At 55.2% G+C, this 14,338-nt stretch overlaps 1 protein-coding gene across 22 annotated transcripts in view; it reads left to right on the forward strand.

Moving 5' to 3' along the window:
* INPP4A (inositol polyphosphate-4-phosphatase type I A) overlaps positions 1-14,338 on the forward strand; it is a 163,550-nt gene that overhangs the window by 33,963 nt on the left and 115,249 nt on the right. The window lies entirely within an intron of this gene.

Genomic DNA, 14,338 nt, shown 5'->3' on the forward strand with positions numbered 1-14,338 from the left:
GACGGCTGTCACACATTCTTACGAACTTGGCGGCTTAAAACAAAAGAAATTTCTTTCTCTTACAGTTCCAGAGGCTAGAAGTCCCAATTAGCGTCACAGGGCCAGAATCAGGGTATCAGCAGGGCCATGGTAGCTGCAGAGGAGAATCCATTTCTTGCCTTGTCCAGATGGTAGCCGGCTTTCCTTGGCTCACGGCCCCCTCCTCCGTCCAGCGCCCGCTGTGTAGCTTCTTCTCTGTGACTGTGCCTCCCTCTGCTTCCGTCTCATGGCTTTCTTCTCTTCCGTCTGAGATCTTCCTTAGCATCCTTTTTCTCAGGACATTTATGGGGATTTAGGGTCCACCATATATTCTAGCATAGCTTCTTACCTCAATATCCTCAACTTAATCACATCTGCAAAGGCCGTGCCATGTAAATAACGCTCACAGGTTGCAGGGCTTAGAACGTGGACATCTTTGCGGGGGGCACTATTTGGCCTCCTACGTGGTGCAGCAGCCTGGTGAGGATGGCACTGCCCGACACAGCAGACAGAATGAGGAAGCCCAGGCTTGGCACGGCTGAGGCTGTTGGGCGGCCATGGTTCGTCCTTCTCCTGGACCTGCAGGAGGGCCGTTTGCTGGACATGCACTCAATGAACAGATAAGTCCTGTCGTCTTCCTGTGTTACATTGGTTTGGAAAAGTAAGAGCTTCGGATCAGGGGCCTGTGCGGCACCTCGCTAGGGGCACGTTTGTTGATGGGTGAGTTCGTTTCACTGTGGCCAGGTGACCCTGGGCAGTCTCGTTGTCCTCATCTGTGAATTGAGGACAGAACAGCCTGAGGGTCAGATGGTATCACCTGGGTGAAATGGCCCAGCAAGGGTGGCCCAGCAAGGGTCTGTGTGAGGGGTCCTTGTTCAGTGTGAGTTCCTGGTCCCAGCAAGGAGAAGTCACATGAGCAAGGCCAGGTGACATGAAGGAGGCATTGTGTTAATACCCGGAAGAAATAGTGCACTGGGATTTGTGCAAATAATTGACTCATTGATGTGACAAACATTTATTGAATGCCTGCCTGTGCCAGGATGTCAAGGGGGCGAAAGGGAAAGAATAGCAGACAGCACCCACCACTCCTGCACTGAGGGGAGGGGAGCCAGAGGACAGACATCTAGAAGGTCATTTCCCGATTGTGGACTGAGAGTTGTCTTTGATTTGAAGATGAATAGATATGCCTCTATTACATATTTATTTATACTTACATAGTATAAATAACATGAAAATTCATGGTGGTCCAGGGGGAGGGGGGTGGTGGTGGGATGAACTGGGAGATTGGGATTGACATTTATACACTAATATGTATAAAAAGATAATTAATAAGAGCCTGCTGTATAAAAAATAATTAATTTAAAAATAATAAGAAGTTCATGGTGGTCCCTGTTCCCGAATCTGGAGCCACGGAGTCAGAGGGAGACCAGAATTGAGTCAGTTATCTGTGTCTTCAGCTCATCTTCTTTTTCTCCCCCACCTTGGTGGCTGGCCGTGTGTCCCCAAGACCCCTCAGTTGCTTGTCGTAGGTCCTTGCAGTCCCCTCAGTGGCTGGTCATGGGTCTCCGAAGTCCCGCACTTGATGGCTTTCAGGTCCCTGGTAACTGACTAGGCCCAGTTACCTCCATCCCCAGGGAGTGGGCCTGCTTCCTACCCCTCGCTGCACTGAGCCCCCGCTCGGGTTGGGCCTGGGGTTTCTCCTCCCGGTGTAGGCCTGGCCTCTGCCCAGCCCTCAGGTGGACAGCTGCTTGGCCTGCGGGCTCTGGTCTCCCTCTGACTCCCTGGCTCCAGGCCCAGGCCGGCCCCTGCCCACCTCGCCGAGTCTTCCCTCCGCTCCCGGCTGCGCAGGAAGGGACCTTGTGTTGTTAGGTTTCGTACGCTGACCTTACTGAGCACTCACTGTGCGCCAGGGCCTGTCAGCTCAAGAGGGGTGACGCACGTCCCCTGTCACTGATTTCATGAGCCACCCGCCCTCCTGGAGCCTTGCCGAGCGCTGGCTGCTGTGCACGGCTTCCCTCTCATACGCCCTGAATCATATGCGTCTGTCCTCCCATTTGCAGGTGAGAGAACTGGGGCTCAGAGAAGTGAGGCCGCCTGGTGGTCAGTGGCAGAGCAGGACTCACAGGTCTTTCTGTCCACAAAGCCCCTCACAAAGTTACACCAGGTAGGCCTAGCCTGGTGATAGACCAGCCACCAAACTCACGGGGTGACTGGGGTGGCAGCAGGTGACAGTGTCCTCCTGCATCCTTTCTGATGGGGAGCCACAGTCTTATTCCCATCTCTCTCTCTCTAATCCTTGTCTCACAACCCTGTGTATACCCACCGCGGATGCCTCGTACACCCCTCCTCCCCCCTTGTCTGTTTACTGTTCCCCACTCGGTGAACTTGGCCTCTCCATCTGTGTAGCTCCGTTCTCCTTGCCCTTCCCTGTTTTAGCAGTTAAGCCTGAGACCTGCCAGCAGTGCTGGTGGCAGTCCCACGTGGGGCGGTGGCTCGGAGGGGAGACCCAGAATCATCAGCGTCCCCCCGCTTGGCAGTGAGCAGAAAGGCTCTTCTCAGCCCCGTGGACTCACTTCTGTGGACGTGATGTAAAGCTTCTCTTCCTGAAGTAACAGCATTTTTGCCTATATCCCCACACATACACTCACATTTGATTTTCTTGCATTTAGATGCACATGTAAACCCACACTTGATTTTCTTGTATTATTATAACATTTTTCTTATTTTAAATTGGCAAAAGAACAAACCTGTTAAATAGACATTTGCCTCTTAGCTTGGAATCTTAAGTCCCATCTTAATGGTGATTTTATATGAAGAGAAATATTCTCTAGGTTCCAAGTAACTTATACATGGGCTTTTCGAAAGCAACCTGTTGGTTGAACTGCCCGTAAGTTTACCTTCACCTTTGTGGAATTCTAGAACTGAGATTTAAAACTTTTCATCAGGGATAGTGCTTTGTTTTCTAATGCAGTGAGACCATGAACTAATGTAACACGTGGTAACTCTTAAGTAAGTGAGATAATAGTAAAATTTTGAGGCTGGACAGTAAGGAGGTGAGAGCCTTAGAAACCCCAATTTTGATGTCTCGGTAAAGGAAACAAAATTTAAAGGTGCTGCCAGGGAGGGAAAATGAAGGAAGGAAGGAAGGGGAATAAAACCCAAACCGGAATCAGTTCTGTGCAGTGAGAGGCCGGCGGCTCACATCTCTGAAGACCTGTGGCGTCTCTCTTTTCATGGTCTTGGTCCTGAACCCAGCGAGACTTCAGTTTGTAAAGGTGAAATGCCACAGTCTGGATGGTGCAGGACTGAAGTCTCCTGGGTTCGCAAGGGGACATAGTTCAGCTGAGACCAGACGCAGAGCTCATGGCTGGGCGTCGAAGGCCGGGGAGACCTCATCACTGCAGACCCCGGTCACTGGGGACTCGCCGCCTGGGAGGCTGGGCGGATGCCTCCTGAGGCCTCTCTGGGATGCAGAGAAGGAGCCTTCGTGACAGGACAGACGTGGGAATTCTTGGGAAGAGGAACTGTTGGGGTGGGTGTGGAGTTAGGGAGGGAAGCAGAGCAGTGATGGGAGGTCCCCCACCCTGGCCACATATTACACTCACCGGGGGCTTTTGAGGAGCAGGGAAGCCTGCTTTCATCCCCTTACCTCTGCCGGAGGCCAGTAAAGGAGTGGGGGGTGGAGCCAGTCAGCATTGACATTTGTCACCTTTTCCACTTGGTGATTCTAAGTGGCAGCCGGGGTGGAGCGTGCTGGGCCCCAGAGGTTTAGAACTTGGGCTTTTGAACTGAACCAGTCTGTTTTGAATCCCCGCATAGCTGAATCCTCTTCAGCACTGAGCCCCAGTCCTCCCCACCTCTCGGAGGCTACGAAAGTAGGTGAGGATGTGCTGAGCACAGCGGGCTCTGCTGGGTGCTGGGGGCTCGTGGCTGATTGTCTCATACCGAAGGGCCGGTGGCAGAGGGCCTCCTTGTCACTTGGTAAAACCACAGTCCTGGTTATGGCTGCTTCTCAACACGGTGGGATGTGGCTGGAGAACCCACGACCACGTTGGCGGGTTTCTGAATTCACGGCTGCAGCGTGGCTGGGACCATTTGGCACCCAGAACCTGGTTCCCCACCATCCTAGACCAGGGGTCAGCCAGCTTTTCCTGAGAAGGGCCAGAGAGTTAACATTTGGGGCTTTATGGGCCATGCCAGTCCTGTCACAGCACCACTGAACTCTGCTGTTGTAGCGCAAAAATGGTCAAGGGCAGTAGGCAAACAAACGGATGTGGCCGTGTTCCAATAAAACTTTATTTTACAAAAGCAAACAGTGGGCAGGACTGGGCCCTTGGGCCGCAGTTTGTGGATCCCTGCCCTGGACCATGATTTCACACTTTCTCCTCAACCTCACCGCACCCCGCTCGCGGCTGCTGGCCTTGCCTCCAAGTTACTGCGGAAGCCAGCACTCCTGTAGACTCACCAGCCAGCGTCTGCACCATTCGCCCGGTCTCTCAGCCTCCCATTGCCTCTCAGCAGTCAGTCCCCAGGCTTCGTCCTCAGCCGCCTGTCAGCATCAGCTCGTCACCCCCATGTCCTTGAAGCCTCTCCCCTCAGTTCCCAGCACCCCTCCCTCGGGATCGCCCTCCTGTCTCCCTCCTTGGCTGATTTCTCCTCCTGGCGTTGCCGGGGCCTAGTCCCGGGACCTCTGCTCTTCTCTGCTTGCTTTGCGGGTGGCATCATCCGTTCTGGTGCTTCACTCATCACTTATAGGCTGGCGACTCCGAAACACACTTACCCAGTCCAGACGTCTCGCCTGGATTCTGGGCCCTCCTAGCCACTGCCTTCCTGACAGGAAGCATCTCCGACTGCACGTGTCCAAAACCAGACTCAGGCGCGGGCCTCCTTCCCCACCTCCGTGAAATGAAGGCCCGCGCGCACCTTCTGGTTCTGTCAGTGAAACCTCGTGTGGTCCCTGGCACTTCACTGCCCGTATCGGCTCTGTAGGAATTCCTGCCGCATCTTCGGAGCACAGTCACTCCTCCTTTCTGTGTGTCCCACCTTTGCCTCCATTACTGCACCGTCTGCAGGGTGCCCACTCTCCCCACGGCAGCCCTTGCCCCATCACTGTTTCCAGCAGAGCCGCCGGAGGGGGCTTCGTTGAGCAAAGTCAGACCAGCTCACTCCCCTGCTCAGAACCCTCCAGAGGCTTCTCACTTGGGTACAGCAGAGGTCATGAGGCCACACGTTGCATCCCCCATCTCCCCCTCTTGTCCCTGTGCCAGCCTCAGGCTGATGGCCCTGGCCTGCCCTTCTGCCTCTTCCCTCAGACACCTCCATGGCGTACTTTCTCTCATAGCATCTTTGGGCCTTTGCTCAAATGTCCCCTTCTTGGTAAGGCCCATCCTGACGGTTGTATGTAAAATTGGGTCTCCACCCCTCCCCCACTTTGCCCAGCAGGCTCTGCCCCGGTGGCCTGGGCAGTCTCCCTGGGTGCCTTAGGACCGTGATGTTGGCGCAGTAGGGGCCCTGCACGAGGCCCTACGCCCAGGCTGGTGTTTCCAGGGCGTGGCCACGTTGGCAGCAGGCATCCTGTGAGTGGGTGCACCCCCCCGCCAAGTGCCTGGTGTGGTGATGGAGGGGGTGGGGGACAGCTACGGGGAAGCCCTGCTGTCTTCTTGAGAGCGAGGGCTACTTTATATTTCATTAAGGGCTCAGGATTTATAGCCACAAAGCCTTCTTAATGACGTTGTTGATTACAGTCCTGTTCCTCTTAGACATGTAAAGGGGTAACGTAGGCTGAAGCTGTGAGGTGCTAACCCATCTGGCAGGGTCAGTATCAGACTAACTACTGCACAGATTTGTGGCTTCCACAAAGATTTCCTCAACTTTTTCTCTTTCCTCTTTTCTCTTTACTTTTCACTTGAGATTTCAGAGGACTGCTTTTCCCTTTGTCGTGTCCCTGGATTTTAAGGAGCCCGGCTCTGGGCTGGGTGTTACAGGCATGTAGAGCTGGCCTGTGCGGGCTGGCCAGGCACAGGTGCGCCCCATCCCGGGTGCCTACTGGCCTCTTCACCAACCCCCCCCAGGCCCCTCCCACAGCAAGGAGGGGAGCAGTGCGGCTCACTAGCCACTGGTTCTGAGCGGTAAGGGGGCGGAGGGCACGCCTGGTGAGTCTGTGTCCCTGAGTGGATGGCCTTTCCCTTCCCTCCATCTGGAGGCATGGCTGGAACCGGAGCCCAGAGCCTCACCCCTGCACCCGTGGTGTTGCCTCTGGTCGGGCATGGATCAGGGCTGTGCTGCGGGAGGAGCCGGGAGACGTTTCCAGAGGAACCTTCATGGGCCGCCTTTGAATAGGTTTCAGTGTGGGTTTCATTTTTGTGACAATCCACTCCATCTGTGGTCTTAGAGACTAGGACGATTTGGGCAAACTTTTGATTTGAGGTCACTTCAGAACAGTTTTGGCCGTGGGTGTTACACATGTGCTCACAAGTGTTCACGAGTGTGCTCACCCGTGTGTCTGTAGCTTCTCCTGGACGGCCAGCAGGAGCGATGCCTGACCCCAGTCCTGTGAAAACACTGCTTCGTTATTCTACAGTCACTACGTGTAGGAGAAAAGAACGGATGACCCTGTGGGGATAAAATAATTGAGTCCGAAAAGCCTTTTTTTCCTTTAAACTTGGCAATCTCACTAAGCTATCAGGGGAAAATGTGGTATTATATAATAGGTGGGAGTGTGTTTTTTTAAACTTACATTTGAGATGTCTATGGTATCTTGTCATGTGTGGAATCTTTCTGTTAGGCCATCTGAGAAGTTAAAACTGGAGGAAGGCGAGGTTCTTTTGCACATAAGCCCTTCCGTGCTGTGGCTTCTCCCAGGTTAAAAGCCTCAGGTTGAGCTTTCAGGGACCAGGGACAGAGCTAGGTGTTTGTTTGCTAAGTGGACTGTGTAGCCTTGAAATGCTTTAGCCCAGTGGCCAGCAAACTTTTTGAAAAAGTATCCCATAAATGTGGAAGCTCCCCAAGATGTTGCCCCGGTTCATGGATCTGCCCCTGGCCTCCACAAGTGCCCGGGCACCCGCAGTGTGACTACCATGGAGAGCAGGTTATAGGTCTGGGGTTCACCCCATGCGGGCAGGCTGTGACCGAGGGTCTGGCCCGGGGTTGGGTGATTGAGGCAGGAGCCATCTCCTGGATGGCTCTGGAAGCCCTGGGGTGGGAGAGGGGGGGCTCCTGCTGACTGTGGCCTTGGTGCTGAGCTGGTATCTGAGGACCAGCTGGGCTTGTTCCTCTTTCCCTGCCCTATGAGGAGTGTGTGGGAACCGAGAGTATCGACTGGGCTGTGGGCAGCTCCAGCAAGGCCTCTTTCTCCATCTCCTGTGTGAGTCCATTTTCTCTTTCTCTCCACCCAGGCTTATTTCTGCCCCTCCTGGGCCAGCAGCATTGTCTCTACAGGCGGAGAGCTGGGGGGCCTTGGTGGTGGTGAGCACGAGCCCCGGGTGGGGTCCCTGGTGAGGGAGGAGGGTGCCAGGTACTGGCTGGGCTTGAACCCAGCACCTCCCGACAGGTCCCTTGAAGCTTGTCCAGAGTAGAAAGGTCAGGGATGCGAGCATCACGCAGGTGGCGGCACCCAGAGCCTTGATTCTTGGGATTGTTATATACTTTACACAGTTACACACTGTGAGGGCATTACTTAACCTGTGGCCTCATTCAAACATCACAGGAGTATGGAGGGAAAACCATGGCTCCTCTCTGGTCTTTCTGCTCCCCTCCCTGGAGGCCTGGTGTTTCTGTGCATGGCCCCGGGGGCGGGGGCACTGTCTGTCCCATCTAGATGTATGTTTCTGAAGTGTGCATTTGTTTACCAAGGCTTGTTTGGAAAGCCGTGTACACGGGGTTACGAAATCACTTGTGGTTTTCATTTCAGCCTCCTATTACTTCCCTCTTCGTATTAGTAGAATCTGGTATCACCTGGCTGCACTCAAGATCAGCCTGTTGCTAGGTGTCCACGGAGCAGCGGGGAGGGCTGCCTCCCAGCCTTCTAGGTGCTGCCTGAGGTCTGTGGCAGGTTTTGTACTTTTAAGCAGGTCGCCCACACAAAAGGGTGTCCTCCAAAGTAGCTGGAGTTGGAGGTGTGCAGTGCCGTGTTCTTTATAACATGGAAATACCGCAGAGATCGAAGTGCCTCTGAAGAGCCCTGGGTGCAGGGAGCTGTGACTGGTACTGCCTGGCCCTGCACTCCACAGACATCATGTTGAAGGCCAGGGCGGATCAGTGGCCTACCCAGGCTCTCCTGGCTGGTGAGTGACAGCCAAGACTAAACCAGGCCCCTGACCTCAGGCCTGGCCCCTTTGTATACTGCAGGGCCCCGGGAGGCTGCACACCCAGCCAGGCTGCCATCACCCCGACAGTTTGCAGCCCTTCTTCACATTGTGCCATCACTATCCGCCTAAGTGAAGTGCAGGAAAATCAGTTTCATTATTTTATAGTCATTTTTTTAAGCAATCTGTTTCACTGATAAAAAACATTCCCAAATAATTTTTCTTATGTACTGAGTTTATCTTGGGGCACTGGGGATGCAAAATGTGAGTTTTTCTGTCATTTAATCATTTAAGAAAAGCTGTTTGGGGCTCCTTCAGCGGGTCAGCTTTGTGCTCGTTAAAGATGAAAATGACTCAGTCCCTTAAGGAGCTCAGGGGAGACAGGGATCTACAGTGTATTAAAGTTTTTTTCTTTGTGGTTTCAAGAGGACTGTGTCATAAAGAGCAGAGGGTGTTTATTTCTGGCCAGGAGAAGCTTCACAGAGGAATTGCTGTTTAAATATGGTCCTGAAGCATGAGTATGAATTGCCTGCAGGACAAGAATCGGCATCAGGGGAGGGACAGCCCGAGCAAAGGTGTGGAGGGTGCATATTTGAGAGCCTTAGAGAAACAGCCTGGGGGTGTGGTCCTCAGCACGCTTGGGGAAGGTAGGTGGGCTAGCAGGCCCCCCACCCCGGGGTAAAGGACCTTGGACTGTATCCTCTTTGTGCTGAGAAAGCCAAGGAAGGGATTTAAGCCAGGGAGTTAGCCCATCAGATTTCCAGGTTACAGAGAGCCCACTAAAACCCCATGGTTCAAGTACCAAAGTCATCTCTCTCTCCCGACTATTTAAACTCAACCCTTGTTCATCCGGGATGACAGATGAGATGGGAGAGCGAGGCTAGGCCTTGGACAAAGCAAAATCACCGATACCGCCGAAGGAGTCAAAACTTAGTACAAAATGAGTTTCATCTGCTTAAAATTGCGTGTTGAACTTTTACAGATACAGTGTTTTTATACTTTCAGCCTCAATATTATACGGCACGACTGAAAATGGCCCCGATAGCCTGTGCTCGGCTGTGGCGGACCAGGCCGCGTGGGGCAGGAGCTCTGCAGTCCACTCCCTCCCCCCAACTTTCCCTCCCCAAGGTAGGGGGCGGGGGAGCAGCGCTCCCGTGGTGGGGAAGGACGGGCCTCTGTAGGGGGTCCTGTGTGTCCCCCCTTGGTTGCCAGTAATTCCGGATAACAGTGCGGAGTACAGTTAAAACGGTTTTCACTTTCTTCCGCAAGTGCACTATCTCGTCGTTTACACCAAGGCTAATCCACAAATGTTTAATCCACCCACAGGTGGTCAGGACTTGAAGGCAGAATCTTACTAAAATCAACTCCAAATAGCTTTGTGGTAACCAGCCTTCTTTGCAGGAGACTTTGCCCATGTTTCTCTCTTTAATATAATGAGTCAGACTTGCCACTTGAAATATTTTTAATCAAAACTTCTCAGAGAAGTTAATTAGAATGGGCGCACAGGATAGCAAGGATTCGTGGCGTAGAAACTGTTTCAAGAGTTTCGATAGCTCCTGGAGCTTACGTTGGCGCTTGTTCAGAGCGAGGTTAGGCAGACAGCACCTGGGTTTCGGGTCGGGTCTTGCCGGGACGCACATGCTGGTGGTGACTCACTGAGCTCTAAGCTCTGTGTGACCTGCTCCTGGCTGGACTCGCGGTCGGTCTGCACGGCTCCGCACTGAGTGGAGATGGCCCTGCTTGCCTGCACCCCGGAGCTCCCCAGAGCAGGGACCCTCTCCGGCTGGGCTGGATCCTGTGCTCTGGGGATAAGCCTCTCCTTCTCTTCCCTCCCTTCCCCCCAGGTGTCCAGTCCCCAGCCCCAGAGTCAGGGTGGCCCTCACCGTGGCACTGTTGCCCTGCTCTGAGTACGTGTGTGGAGAGGAAAGGCTGAAGCGGGAGCTCTGCAGAGGGTGGGGTTCCGCGAGGCCTCCGGCTCTTCAGAGGGGAGCGGGGCCCACCCCCGAGTTCCCGGTTATCAAGGTCATTTCCCTGGTGCACCATCACCCGGGCATGGTCACTATCGCCTTCCCTCCCTTCCTGCTGCCCACAAATTCTCATAGGGCTTCTCTGGCCCATTCTTTTCCTGGCCAGGTTTTTTTTTTTTTTTTTTTTAATTAATTAATTTATTTTTGGCTGCGTTGGGTCTTTGTTGCTTGCTGCACGCGGGCTTTCTCTAGTTGCGGCGAGCGGGGGCTACTCTTCGTTGCGGTGCGCGGGCTTCTCATTGCGGTGGCTTCTCGTTGCGGAGCACGGGCTCTAGGCGGGCGGGCGGCACTCGGGCTCGGTAACGTTGTGGCGCACGGGCTTAGTTGCTCCACGGCATGTGGGATCTTCCCGGACCAGGGCTCGAACCCATGTCCCCTGTATTGGCAGGCGGATTCTTAACCACTGCGCCACCAGGGAAGTCCCCGGCCAGGTTTTAAATGGGGACTTTGAATAGATTTATTGACCTTCATCAAGGCCTCATTTCCTGCTGTAAACTTCCCGTGTTCTCTGGTACTTAGATCACCCTCCCTGCTGTCCTGGATCCAGTGGCTTGGCCTGAGTGCTTCCAGGACCTTGTTTCTGAAGGGATAGAGGAGATCCCGGGCCTTGGGGGCGTCAGCTGGGCTTGGTAGCCGGGCTTGGTAACGTTTGCTGGGGACAGTTCATGGGGCTGGCATCATCTAGCCCTTGCAACAGCCCGAGGGGGAGGTTGCTGGTTACGCCCATGTCAGGGGAAACGGAAGAGCAGAAGGTGAAATGAGTTCCCCCTGGCTGTGCGTAGCCCCCTGAGAGGCAGAGCCAGGACTCGAGCACAGGTGGCCTGGCCCTGGGCTCTGCCCCTGACCACGAGGCAGGACCCCTTCCCGGGACAGGATGCAGGCTGTGCAGTTGCACCTGACGCCCGCACCCACGCCACCTTGACCTCTGTCCCGAGCAGGTGCAGTGGCACGTCCTGGTCATCCTGCCTGGACTGGGGAAGCTGGGACCCCGCAGCGTCCCAGTTCTCAGCGAGTGACTGCTCCAGGCCCCGTTTCCAAATTCTAGGGGCATTTTTGCTGTGGCCTTTCTCTGTCCGCGGTGCTGGAACCCGGCGTTCCCAGAGCACAGCCCCACGAGCGAGGCTTCACCACGTCCTCCATTCAGCGGGCTCCGCCTGGCCGGGACCTCCAGGACAATGCTGGGGTCTTGTGGGAACTGCCGTCCCTCTGTGAGGGAGTAAGGCCGTGGCAGCACCAGCCCCTCCTTAGGGACCGTCCTTTCAGCCCAAAGCTTCAGAGTCTGCCGGGTGGGGGCTTTCTCCCCCATGCCCACCTCTCCCCACCCACAGCCCGTCCTGCCAAGACCACAGTTGGAGGCCCCGTGACGTGGAGGCCGGGCCTCTCAGTGGCTGGGAGCTGCGCAGGCGGATTGGAAGTAGAGGGTAGAGCCTGAGCCGGGAAGACTCAGGCGGCCGTTTTAGCTCTTGGGCCTCAGTCTCTTGGTCCTCGAACTGGGGCCGCGGTAAGGGGTGGTTAAGCAGCACCTCCCCGCCCTGCAGCTCCTATAACCCTCTGTTAGTCCTGTGGGTCTATTTTGTGGCCCATTTAGGAGCTGCCTTTGATGACTTCCTAAAATAGGATGTGCTGTTTTGGACGTTGCTGTCAGTGAGAGGGATGTGTGTTTAAAGCTAAAATAGGCTGTACTTTTTAACTTGCGGGTGTTTCCTTTTTCTGTGTCATGCACACCGTGTTTAAGTCATAGTGTCATAGTGTCCTCCCTCCCACCCGAAAGGACAGCCCCAGGCGGGCGCCAACCCACAGACCCAGCTGGTGAAGGCCTCCCGCCCGCTCGGGACCCGGGACTGCTCCACGTCAGGAGGCAATGTCTGTTCTTTGTCCGCTGACCCGAGGACAAGGTCATTTGCCCGAGAGCCTGAGGGGATCTGGGGTCTAGACAACTGAGGGCCTCCCTTGCAGGCCAGCTGCTGAGTGGTTTCCGTGGGCTGGGCTGGGCTGTAGTGAGAGTCCACACGGGGACGGGCGGACCCCAGCCCCATTCTGGGTGAACTGTGGGCAGCTGTCAAGTGTTGCGTGTACACACACCCCACACCACACAAACACACACACACACCACACCCCACACCACGCGCGCACACACACACACACACACACCCCCCACACACCCCACACGCACACCCTTGCACCAGATGTGGTAACCTCTCTTTTGGCCTTTCTGATGGTCACCAATGTGGCTGCGAAGAGGGTGCGGGGTCCTGTAGGGGAGGGTGAACTGGGGGAACTGGGTGAGCTGGGTGGGAGTGGGAGGCTGGCAGGGACTGCTGAGGGGGACGCGGCTGACTGTTCCACGCTGCCTGGCTCACTCTGCGTTGTCCTGCTGTCACGGAACGTGGACATAGCCCACATCCTGTCTTTTTGCTGCAGAGCTGATTTGCAGTTTTTTGAAGAGGGAGGCCTCTTCCATAAAGAGGGAGGGAGGTCTGATGTTTCCTAGAGCATTAGGACTTAATTGGAAACAGCTGTGCAAAGCTTGGGGCCTCTTTCTAGGACAGCAGACCAGAGGCAGCTCGTGCAACTTCAGTGCCTGGGGATCACCTGGAAGGCTTGTTGCAGGCTCCGCCCTCAGGGAGCTTTAATAGGTGGGGCGCTTCCTACAAGCTTCCAGAGGATGCTGGCGCTGCCTGTCCGTGGACCGTACTTCACGCTGTCCTGGAGCCCTTGGTCCTGTTCCACCCCTCACTCAAGGTATTAGCTTATTTTTATCACCTTCCCTAAACTGGGCTACTTCTTGTGGTGCTAATTGATAGCAGCTCCAGTTCCAGGAGTGTGGGGAGGGCTTCTTGTGCCCGCTCTAGTTGGCAGCGGTTCTGATGGGGGTGGGGAGACAGAGTCTGCCGTGCTCTTGCCAGGAGCTCGTGCGTGTGCTTCGTGTGACCCCCCCCAGGACTATGCCACCACAGTGAGTTGAGCAAGGTGTCAAAATTCAGGAGCCCTGCTGTTTCGCTGTAAGAATTACACGCCAGATCTAGTTTACGGAGCCTCAGAGATCGATGAATGGTCTGATTGGTGGCATCTCTGCTGGTTCATCCCTGGTCTGAACCAGCTTGTCCCAACCACTGGGACCAGAGCCGTGACCCTGCTGTTTATGAACTAGGATCTTCTCAGGTGTTCCAGGAGGCCTGTCACCCACTGTGTCTGGGACCAGGCAGTATGGCTGATTGGCAGGACGCCACGTGGACAGAGCGTGTGAGGATGAGGAGGTCCCCACTGGTTTACCTTGTCTGATACATAAAACGTCATCAAGCACGAGCTTCTCTGAAACGAATAACCGTTGCAAATGGAATTTGGACAAAGGATAACAGACTTGTTCTCCCATCCGCCCAGCCCAGTCTCCTTGGTTTCTTGTCGGCCGCTTGGCTTGAGCTTCTCCCATGAGATGGTCTTTGGAGCCCTTCAGCCTGACCCTGGGCTGGGCCCCTTCCTCAGGGTCTTCTTCGGGCTGGATCTGGATCTGAAACTGCCCCCAGGCCCCAGTGTGCGGAATTGCCCCCAGACTGCCCAGTGGGGCTGGGGTGCTGCCCCCAGGGGGTCTTGCTGAAGAGCTGCCCTCCTAGCCCCTGCCCGCCCTGCTGCCCTCTGGCCAAGGGGCAGCCCCTCGCCGAGCCACTCAGGCTCTGCCCCAGCAGAAAACCCTTCTTCCCGTTTCTGCAGGGCACCAGGTGGAGCCCCTCGGAGGGGTCCTGGCTCTCTCGCTGTCTCACCCCCAGAGGTGGGCTCATATGCTGGGCATTGTGCCAGGTGTCTCCAAGGAGCAGTTTGTGACTCCCCAGCCACCTGATGAGGCTCCATAATAAACCCACTGCAGATGAGGAAACTGAGGCCCAGAGAGAGAGGGAAGGAGAGCCTGGGAATGGACCTAGGGCTAGCTGGGTCACACTGGCCTGCTGCTAGGTAGTCGGATCGTCACCTTTCAACTTCAGAACTCTTTGGACG

The sequence above is a fragment of the Phocoena sinus genome, chromosome 13, assembly GCF_008692025.1.
Source record: "Phocoena sinus isolate mPhoSin1 chromosome 13, mPhoSin1.pri, whole genome shotgun sequence".
Taxonomy (NCBI): domain Eukaryota; kingdom Metazoa; phylum Chordata; class Mammalia; order Artiodactyla; family Phocoenidae; genus Phocoena; species Phocoena sinus.